Genomic DNA, 11,166 nt, shown 5'->3' with positions numbered 1-11,166 from the left:
CATTTTCTCCAATTGTTTCGCTGTAGTCTCACTGGAGCGCTGGGCCAGGGAGATTTTCCGCAGCTTGTTGTTAGCATTGACTAAGTCTACCATCTTGTGGCACGCTTGTGTGTGCCAATACCTATTAATACAACTTGAATGACACAACTACAGATATGATAGTAATGTGTAATAATGCATACCCAACACAGAAACATCACCTCAAACAGAAAGATCACCTCAGTTTTCTTGAGCTGTAGTATTGTTTACCTCAAATCTCCATGGCGACCATTGAGCACTGTTAACCACTTTATCCAACAAATACAGATGTGCGGTGGCCACCCTAAATCATCATGTACTGGAAAAATATTTTGCATGTGTTGTTTCTACATATATTGGAACACTTATAGCACCCAGCCATATCAAAATTCAAGAATTGTGTTTTTTGATGCACCCTAATATATATATATTATATATATATATAGACATATATACATATAGATAATGCGGAAATTAAAACTTGAAGTCAGAGTTCCCCCCGGACCGTTTAGCCCAAGTATAATACTACGACTCCGTGACTACAGAGACCCCTAGAGCATTCGCAGTTCTCTGTCGGGATGTCGAATAGGCAATGCAATTCGCTGCCCGATCGATCTTAAATGTTGACTACAAATCATGTAAGTAGTGTTCCAAAGCTTTTCAAATCTTATTGGGTGTTTTATTGGTCCTAAATGTGCAAAGTAAACAATGTACAAAGTAAATAAGGGGCAAAGTGAAACCGGAGAAGTGATTCCTGAAATGATTTCGGTAGACGACCAATCACAGCCCTTGCCGTCTCCGTTGTGTTGCGTTGACGGATATTTAAAAAATATTGTAAGCAACGGAGGGGGTCTCCGACAAGCTCTCCGGCTACGTTCTACGTACATCCACACGCATTTGAAAAGGCACCATCCAGGTGTTTCTACCAACGTTGCTGTGAAAAAAAAAAACGAGCTGTGCGAACCAAGCTCACGACACTATTTGAACAACCCCAGTCTATTTATTCAGAAATGCCAATGCCATAACCTAGTCTATTGGTGTTTTCATTGCTGCTGATTCTCCGTTGTTGACAAACAAGCAGTTTTTAAAATTGTTCCCATTAACTATGAACCGTACCTTCCTGTACCGTGACTTCAAAACCGAGGTACGTACCGAACCATGACTTTTGTGTACCGTTACACCCCATACACAGTATATATATATATATGGGGTGTAACGGTACGTACCTCGGTTGTGTGTGTGTGTGTGTGTGTGTGTGTGTGTGTGCAAACAGCTACATATATATACCAATGCAAACATCTTTTATTGTACGATCCCATGAAAATAAGAATTCGATACCTTAAAATAAGCTCTTTATATCTAGATAGCGAGTGTGTCTTCTACCTAAAGAGCCAACCATGTTTCTTCAGATGGAAAAAGAACTCTAGAGGGGACTTGTTTTTAATTAAGAATCATAATGGCTATCACTATTCTATGAACGATAGTTTTTCAGATTAAATAAAGACAAATTATAAATCTATTCAGGAACCTCATCACTTGAAACATGGTTACTTTATGCTGTCGGTTGGATAATGCCATAATTTTGGAACATCTAGTGGCACATTACAGGCCAGAAAAGGGCATCATAGCTTATTTACATTTACATTTAGCAGACGCTTTTACTTATAACAATATATCGCCGTCGGTACTGTAAGGATGTTCATCGAACAAGTGCCAAGCAATTACAAATGCTAGGTTATGATTCTACACGAGGTTAATACTACTTTACCATTGTGTACAAACATACTATAAGAGGGTAAGAGGGGTGATTTTAGGAGATAAAAGGGAGGAGGAGCTAGATGCCACTTAAGACTTCAAACTGCACATTTACCTCTTCATCACTTGGCCATGATACTAATTGGTAAGCGTGAATAAAGCTTAAAGACAGCATAAGTGGAGGATTTTATTTGTCTGTCATTTTTTTAGAGTGAATACCACCTACTACATTATCAGTTGGTAGCCTTATCGTACTAAAGGGCCAAACCTCAAAATAGAATCAAATCCAATTCAAAATTATGCATAAATATCTAAACAATATAAACTTTATGAAACACAAACAGATGGATATCTTGGTAACCCAATTTTGACAATATACCCCTCAATTGAAAGGTCTGGGTCAATTAAATGACCAAGCCAAAAAAAATCGAGGTAACAAGGAGGAGACACAGACACAGGTAACGGTTAGCAAAAAGGTTTATTGACGTGCCAAAGAACTAAGAGCCACTTTCCCAAAAGAGGAAAGCACAAACAACAGAACTAACTACAAACCAACCAAATACACTTTTCAGAACCAATAGCTCACTACCCGATCCACAAGATCACACAACCAACGGCACTCCGTCACTAGCTCCCACAAACAATCGTAGACTGCTTGATGGCACAAAAGGCCCTGTGCTCCTGTCTGCTCCCATCTTATATAGTCATCAAGTGAGCACAGGTGCACTCAATTTCCTGATTGCTAGGGTTGCAATCAGAAAGGGGGGGAAGGGCATCAATCTGGGGAGAGAACACAGTGAAACACAAACAAAACCCATACAAAACACACTACGTCCGTATCAGTGAGACAGTCTTTGGTTACTTGAAGAAGTGAAGTTTATTGAAGAAAACATCACAGTGATATGGTTTTGACCATTGGAATAAGTGGAGTCTCAGCTTTCATATGATATATCATTTGTGTAGATCAAGAATTAGCAACAGTATCATTTGAATGTGCATGTGCACAGCTATGAAATACATAGCTCATGTTGCTGCATGTTTCTTATTTAGTTTAAGGTTGGAATTGTCTGTCGGTAATCTAACTATGGTTATGATGGACTAAAGGTAAGGCCACACTGCACGTGCTTTGGAGTTGAAAATCGGCATTTTTGCATAGGGAACCATTAGTGTAGGCATGTAGACGCGTTACACGCGTTAAAGTGGCGCGTTAGTGGCGTTAGGCGCGGCATACGCACGTAATGACGCACGTACACGCACCAACGCGCAAAGTTAAAAAAATGTAACTTTTGATGCGCCAACGCGTAACGCGTGACGCTTAGCCGCGATAGCTAACCAGCGTGGTGCTTGACCCGACGTCACTGGCAGAAAGTAGTGACGCTTGCACAGAAGCATATGGCGCACATCTTTCTTGATTCCGGGTGGAAATAGTAACATTAAAAGCGTTTTTGTAAAAAAAAAAAGCGAGAAATTTGCCTTTTACTTTCATAATGTTCGCTCTGTGAATGTGAAGGATGTTTGGTTTGATAGTTATGACGAAGAGGGAACGCTCAATTCACTTGCTTTTAACCCGAGTAACGCGTGCAGTGTGGCCTTAGCTTAAAAGTAAAGTATTTAATCTTTAAGTCTTTGATATGGTCTTTTAAAAATTCTATACATGTCGACGATTGCATTGAACTCATACTGTAACTGTTTGATAGTTGGCACAGGCCTACCTAAAAATGTTAAAATGGTCCAAAGCTACTTTGACCCAATTTCAAGACCATTTATCAAACGGTAGCGTACGAAAGAAAACGTGCGTAAAATGGACGTACGCTCATTTCAACGTTGAGCTTGGCATTTATCAATTTGAACGTGAGCGCAGGCTGCGATGAAATCTCACGTCAGGTCTGAGCTCGTGTACGCAAGTTTTCAAGAGCGACCAGTGGCGAGTTACGGTACATCCGCAAGACTCTGCCTTCTTTTTTTGGAGCAACATACGGGTATTTCACTGATGAATAGTACGGCACAAGTATATGAAGGTATTATTGTAGCAAAAATCTTTAGCACCTGTAACTGCAGAATTTTAATGCATACACTAAAGTCACAGTAAATTTGAAATCGTCCCTCATCTCATCCTCATCGTCATCCGCTTATCCGGGGTCGGGTCGCGGGGGGAGCAGCTCAAGCAGGGGGCCCCAGACTTCCCTTTCCCGGGCCACATTGACCAGCTCTGACGGGGGGATCCCGAGGCGTTCCCAGGCCAGTGTTGAGATATAATCTCTCCACCTAGTCCTGGGTCTTCCCCGAGGTCTCCTCCCCACTGGACGTGCCTGAAACACCTCCCAAGGAAGGCGCCCAGTGGGCATCCTTACCAGATGCCCGAACCACCTCAGCTGACTCCTTTCTAAGTAAAGGAGCAGCGGCTCTAATCCGAGTTCCTCACGGATGGCTGAGCTTCTCACCCTATCCCTAAGGGAGACGCCAGCCACCCTTCTGAGAAAACTCATCTCGGCCGCTTGTACCCGCGATCTCGTCCTTTCGGTCATCACCCAGCCCTCATGACCATAGGTGAGGATAGGAACGAAGATCGACCGGTAGATCGAGAGCTTTGCCTTGCGGCTCAGCTCTCTTTTCGTTACAACGGTGCGGTAAAGCGAACGCAATACCGCCCCCGCTGCTCCGATTCTCCGGCCAATCTCACGCTCCAAAGTACCCTCACTCGCGAACAAGACCCCGAGGTACTTGAACTCCTTCACTTGGGCTAAGGACTCATTTCCTACCCGGAGTAAGCAATCCACCGGTTTCCTGCTAAGAGTCATGGCCTCAGATTTAGCGGTGCTGATCCTCATCCCAGCCGCTTCACACTCGGCCGCCAGCCGATCCAGTGAGTGCTGAAGGTCACAGGCCGATGATCCAATGAGGACCACATCATCTGCAAAAAGCAGTGAGGAGATCCTCAGACCACCGAACTGCAACCCCTCCCCACCACGACTACGCCTCGATATCCTGTCCATGTATATCACAAACAGGATTGGTGACAAGGCGCAGCCCTGGCGGAGACCAGCACCCACTGAGAACGAAACTGACTGGCTGCCGAGAACACGAACACAGCTCTCGCTTTGGGAGTACGAAGATTGGATGGCCCTGAGGATAGACCCCCTTACCCCATACTCCCGCAGCACCTCCCACAGTTTCTCCCGGGGGACCCGGTCATACGCCTTCTCCAGATCCACAAAACACATGTAGACCGGATGGGCATACTCCCAGGCCCCCTCCAGGATCCTTGCGAGAGTGAAGAGCTGGTCCGTAGTTCCACGTCCGGGGCGAAAACCGCATTGTTCCTCTTCAATCTGAGGTTCGACGATCGGCGAACCCTCCTTTCCAGCACCTTGGAGTAGACTTCACCAGGGAGGCTGAGAAGTGTGATACCCCGGTAATTGGCACACACTCTCTGGTCCCCCTTTTTGAACAGGGGAACCACCACCCCGGTTTGCCACTCCTTTGGCACTGTACCCGACTCCCACATTTGAAATCGTATATATATTTATTTTGCATGTGTACTCTACAGTCACAAATGTGTTACAGTACATTTGTAGTCGTGAATATTTTTCATACCATCGTAAACACAAAATAGGGTCTATGAGTACGCAAATCTGTGTTACAGGTGCACAAATCCTTTTGCTAAAATTATTGCAGCGCAGTTGGTGCAAAACACATTCGCACACCCGTGTTTCATAATCTGAGAACATGCCCAAAAGGTGTGCATTCTAAGCCTGTAACGATACGAGTATCGAAACCGAAATCGCGACACTCAAAGCCACGAACCTGTCTCGCGGTGTGAGAAGGCAGCAGCGCGATACGCCCTTTCTAACTCTCCAGTCAAATTGTCCGATTGAAATTTGCTAATAATTTCTCTAAATAATAGTCTGCTGACACCGCCCCCTCTTATCGATGCCGTAAGTATGCGACGAGATGCCCTCTCTGTGATGACAGCTCTCCGTGGCTACGGAGGATTGCATTTCTCCACGGCCGTCGAAGTCCTCATATGGGACAAAATAGTTCCGCCCATAATTTCCTAATCCAATGAAAATCGCCGGCAGGGATGCATTTCTCAAATTACACTGGGACCCACCGCGTGCCAGCCATGGAGCTATAAAGATCGCAGCATACTCTTTGCGCGGGATACGTTTCTTTCTTTTCCTACTGAACGGAGGTGGGTATCCTACATTATGTTAAATGAAATAACTTAGTTCAAGTGAATTCCCCCCAAAGTATTGCATTAACATTTCTGAACTTATGTTATGGCGACCATTAAAATACATTGAAGGACATTTGCAGTATGTTAATGAAATACTTTGGGGGGAATTCACTTGAACTAAGTCATTTATTTTAACATAATGGAGGATACCCACCTCCGTTCAGTAGGACGCCCTCTTCACTTCTCCAGAAAGAAACGTATCCCGTGCAAAGAGTATGCTGCAATCTTTATAGCTCCATGGCTGGCCCGCGGTGGGTCCCAGTGTAATTTGAGAAATGCATCCCTGCCAGCGATTTTCATTGGATTAGGAAATTATGGGCGGAACTATTTTGTCTAATTCTGCAGTTACAGGTGCTAAATACTTTTGCTACAATAATACCTTCATACAAGTAGCCCATGTTGCAAATCTGTATTAATTACAAAATAAATTTGAATTAGCCCAGATAGCCGTTCAAACAATTACAATCATGTCGGGCCTAAATAAAAACAGAATGTAGAATGTGATAGGTGAGATGTTTATTCAGTTGTCTATGTGAACAGGAGCTTTGCTAAATAGGTGGTTGAGTCTCAGCGGTGGCAGATCTGGCTCTGTTAGAGGACCTTAAAGGCTGTGTTGCAGGGTTCATTTTCCAACAAATTTGTGCAATTTGCTTGTTGGTAATAAAGATTTAAACTGTTATCCATTGTATTTAATGTTGTTAGGTATCCCAAAACGGAATGTAATACGAAATTGTAGGTACTATTTTAGTGGTTCGCTATTGATTCTCATTTCCCCCAGAATGCATTGCATGACGTCAAAAAGCCGCATTGACCAAAGCCGCATTGAGACCCTTGAGAGTAGGGACTAGTAAGAGAGTGTTCAGCAGATTATACAGATAAATAGATGAATACATAGATATTATATATAGTTAGCAGTGGCGGTGGGTCAATAGAGGGCGCCGCCCCTCCGTGAAATATTCACTCGAATATATCTGCCAACTATGAATCAACTATTATAAATACAAAATAAACTAACAAAAATACATAAAGTTTATCCTTGTTTAATTGTGTGATAGACTGTACTTGCCACTGCCTGCAACCATTTAAATGTGTCTGAACGTCAATGATTTGGGCTAGGCTAGTTATTGGTCATTCGAAATAAAGCCATCATCCAAGTCAGGGGCGCCGGCCACGTTGAAGTCAATGTAAGCTCCCAAACTTTTTGCTGTCTATCAAGCAAAGACAGCTTTTCATTGGCACAAGAAAATTCGCCCTCGGGTCACACCAGTGTGCGCCCCAGGCCAATGGTATCGCTTACCTTTTTTTTTATCACCACATGATTGGACAATTCAGCGAATCAATCAAATAGGCTACCTTCCTCAGCAGCATTCGCGCAACACAACTACATGTAGAGAAGAGATGGATCGCTAACTAGCAGAGAGATGTAAACACTTTCCACCCATTCAGTGGATGAATTTCCCTCCCTAAGCAATGTTATACTTAAAAGGAGCAAGTAAGTTACATATTAATTTAGTCTTTCGGCCTGTAGCATATAAACAAAATGAGGCAACTGTCCCATATTTTATTAAAGTTGCCTAGTAACGGGGACGCTGGCGAGTCTAACGCCGCTCTGTCTGGCTTGTTTTTTATTCAGTATTTTTAATATTTTTCACGAATGCATTGAACATTTTGTACTTTTTTTTGTATATAGTAGTTTAGCTAAGTTTACTAGTTATATATAGTCATATAGTTTTCTTTATTTTTACGTGTTTTATGCGTGGAGTCGTACAGTTGCTTGACAGTTGGTGGACGCTGATGCGTTTTGGCCGCCGCTGCTCACTGGCTGCTGCTTCTCGCTCTGAACATCATTCTGAACGTTATTTTTAACATTATTTTTAAGTTCTTTGGTGCTGCTTTCCTATTTTAGTAAGCTTTTTCGACTAGCCGTCTTGGACATTTGGACTTCTGCTACAGAATCCAACGGCGTAACCTGGTCGAAGGTAAACCCGGGCGGGCTTCCACCTCTACAGGTACGGTTGAGTTCTCCCTCGCTCTGGCCGGACCGCTGACTTCCTTTCGAGCCAACCCAGCTCCCATCTGGCGGACGTCTTTCATCGCCGCTCAGTTGAGGCCACCATCCACCTCCAACAGCTTTTGCTTCTTCACAGCCTCGGGCATGGAACTTCGCTACTCAACCATGCAGCTCCGCCAGCTTTTTCCCCAAATGCCTCCTTCCACTGAACTCATTGCCACACTAAAGAATTCTCGACTTCTTCTCCATCCCCGCTACATTCACAGAGGCTCCCGCCGTAAATTTATGTACAGTTCCACTGTCATAAACACTATTCCATCGCTGTGGTCTGATCGCAGTTCACACACCGGCTCCCGCACTTCCTCATCACGTCATCCAGCGTGAACACATTTAACCTCCGCCCAATCCCTACTTCCGCTCAATCAATTTCAAAATAAAAGTACCTAAAACTCACCCTCTTCAACACAAGATACCTCAACAATAAAAGCCTAATACTCTACGAATTTATCACCGACAAGCAAGTTGACCTCCTCTGTCTAAATGAAACTTGGCAAAAACCCCTGGACTACTTTGAACTCAACCAAACTACCGCTGTTGGATATTCTTACCTGGACAACCCACGCTCGGAGGGCAGAGGAGGGGGTATTGCTGCTGTATACCATCAAGACCTCCAACCCACCCCACTCTCCATCCTTGCTGCCCCATCATTTGAACACCTGGCTTTCAAACTACCCGGCCCCAAACCTCTCATCTTTTCAATCATTTACCGCCCCCCCAAACCCAACCCATCATTCCTACAAGAACTCTCTGAATTCATCACTGCACTATCTTCAATCTTGCCATCTGTTTTACTCCTCGGCGATTTCAAACTCCACATTGACTCCCCGGAATGTAAAAACGCTATGGACTTCCTGGACCTCCACAACCGCTTTAGATTCACCCAAAACATCAACCTTCCCACCCACAACCTTGGGCACATCGTAGACCTGGTTTGCTCCACTGGCTCCACATCCACATTGTCTCCAGCACCGACCTCTCCATCTCTGACCTCCTGGCAATCAAACAGGACCGCAAAATCACTTTCCGCAATCTTAAATCGCTCGGTCCAGTTTCTCTCTCCACCTGCATATCAAACACTCTCTACGGCCTCACCTTTCCTGTAAATCCAGCCCCCATGGACCTTGTCAACATCTACAACACACTTTCTACCTCCCTCAACAAACTGGCCCCCCTGGAAACGAAAACTGTGACGTTCACTCACTCTGCCCCCTAGTTCACCCCGGAATTTCACAAACTCAAAAAACAACTTAGACATCTAGAACGACTACACAAGAAAAACGGTTTCACAGTACATGCCCTCGCCTACAAAGAGCACATGCACCTCTACAAATCAGCACTCAACAAAGCCCGTTCTGTCTTCTACTATGGCATCACTCATTCTGGATCCTCCAACCCACGCACTTCTTCCACGATAAATTAACTCCTCAAACCCGAGGATAACATTTCATCCTCATTCACCGCAGAGAAATGCAATAACTTCCTATAATTTTTCCACTCCAAGATAGAAATCCTCCACAACCAGCTTGCCACCTCCTCTGACACAAGCCTTGACTCAGAACTTCCACTTCCTTCAACCCCTGACCACCGGCTTTCCATCTTCTCACCATAACCATAGGCGTTGATTACGCCGGGGACGCGTCCCCACCAGATTTCGTCAAGATTAATTTTGTACCCACCACTTGTAAAATAAATAAAATAAAATCTAGTTGAATTATTATGTATTAGAACGCGGGTCTTCTCAATGCCGTGGAACGCTCCGTTCCATTGCATGGGATCTTCACAACTTCCGGCGGTGAATTATATTAGATAATTATATTAGATAATTCACTGTTGCTAAGTATAATTGACCGCTGACATGGAAAACAAAGGACTTTTTGCCTATAATGACGTCTTTGGTGTCGCTCCTCAAGTAGTCCGGTAACTCTTCAACCCCAGCATCTTCGGTTGCTAAGCGACGTCAACGTCTTTGGCGGACTATTTCTCTGCTGATCAACACTACGAAAGCTGGTAACAAATAAATTGTAAAAAGACACCATGTCAAGTAATTTTTTCGTTTTGGCACGTAGCCGTGTAATAAGCGGGATAATGTATAGAACGTCGCCGGTCATTATCGAAATAAAGCCCCTTCAGTGGGAAGCAAGACACCTTCGCTGCGCGTTCGGGGTCCTGTTTGCCCTGTCGGGGCTTATTTTCCCGATAATGACCGGCATTCTATACATTATCCCTTACTTATTACACGGCTCTACTCTATGGTGTAGACTGCTCCATTCACTTGCATGGGCCTTCCTAACGTTCAGCTGTCAATTATTTTGTTTATTACACGGCGCTTCTCAATGCAGTGGAATGCTCACATCCACCATATTGACCTCTGTCAAGGAAATGTTTCTTTTTGCCTCTGATTCACGTCATCTGTATCACTCTGCAGTCCGGTAACTTATCAACCCCAGCGTATTCAGTTGCTAAGCGATGTCAACCACTTTGGCGAACTATTTCTCTGCTGATCAACGCTACGAATGATAACAAATACATTGGAAAAAGACACACTTTGTGAAGTTATTTTTTCGATTTGGAAAGTAGCCATTACTAATAATACCAATACTCTTTGGCTGGGATGATTAGGCATCAGACATTCAAGTCATTTTAGCCTGAATACATAGGTAAAAAGCACCAGAGCAGGTTGCTAGTACCATGGACAGTATCAGAACGATAACCTGTTGAATTTAATGGATGTGGTAGGCTAAACCACGGGATGCATCTGCAGACCACTGCCACATAAATAAAGGTAAGACGCGATATCTATTGCCTGAGATTTGCTGGTGCTGTGGCGAGGTCTTTCGTGTTTTTTGTATTCAAGTGGTCGGCTGTTTTAACTTGCAATTGATAGTCGGTGGAGTCAGTCTCTTGTTGACACAAAGTGACTTTTGGTCATTCTTGCTTTGCTGGAATTCTGGAATAATTGTGGGGAGTGCATGAGTTTTGGTCAGAATGCCTGATGTAGGCTAGTTTTAATGGAATGCGTTTTGTGAATTGAGCTGTGCAACAAATATTTTTTTCTTTTTCAATCTTGACGACTTTTGTAGTGCTG

The 11,166-nt window shown here is 43.9% G+C and overlaps 1 protein-coding gene across 12 annotated transcripts in view; it reads left to right on the top strand.

The window, feature by feature from the left end:
- LOC130392841 (sushi, von Willebrand factor type A, EGF and pentraxin domain-containing protein 1-like) overlaps nucleotides 1-11,166 on the top strand; it is a 137,366-nt gene that overhangs the window by 8,758 nt on the left and 117,442 nt on the right. The gene's annotated exons all lie outside the window — the stretch shown is intronic.

This window comes from Gadus chalcogrammus, chromosome 12, assembly GCF_026213295.1.
Source record: "Gadus chalcogrammus isolate NIFS_2021 chromosome 12, NIFS_Gcha_1.0, whole genome shotgun sequence".
NCBI classification, from domain to species: Eukaryota; Metazoa; Chordata; class Actinopteri; order Gadiformes; family Gadidae; genus Gadus; species Gadus chalcogrammus.
The sequence above is the reverse complement of the archived record's forward strand: the minus strand, read 5'-3'. Positions and strand labels throughout refer to the sequence as shown.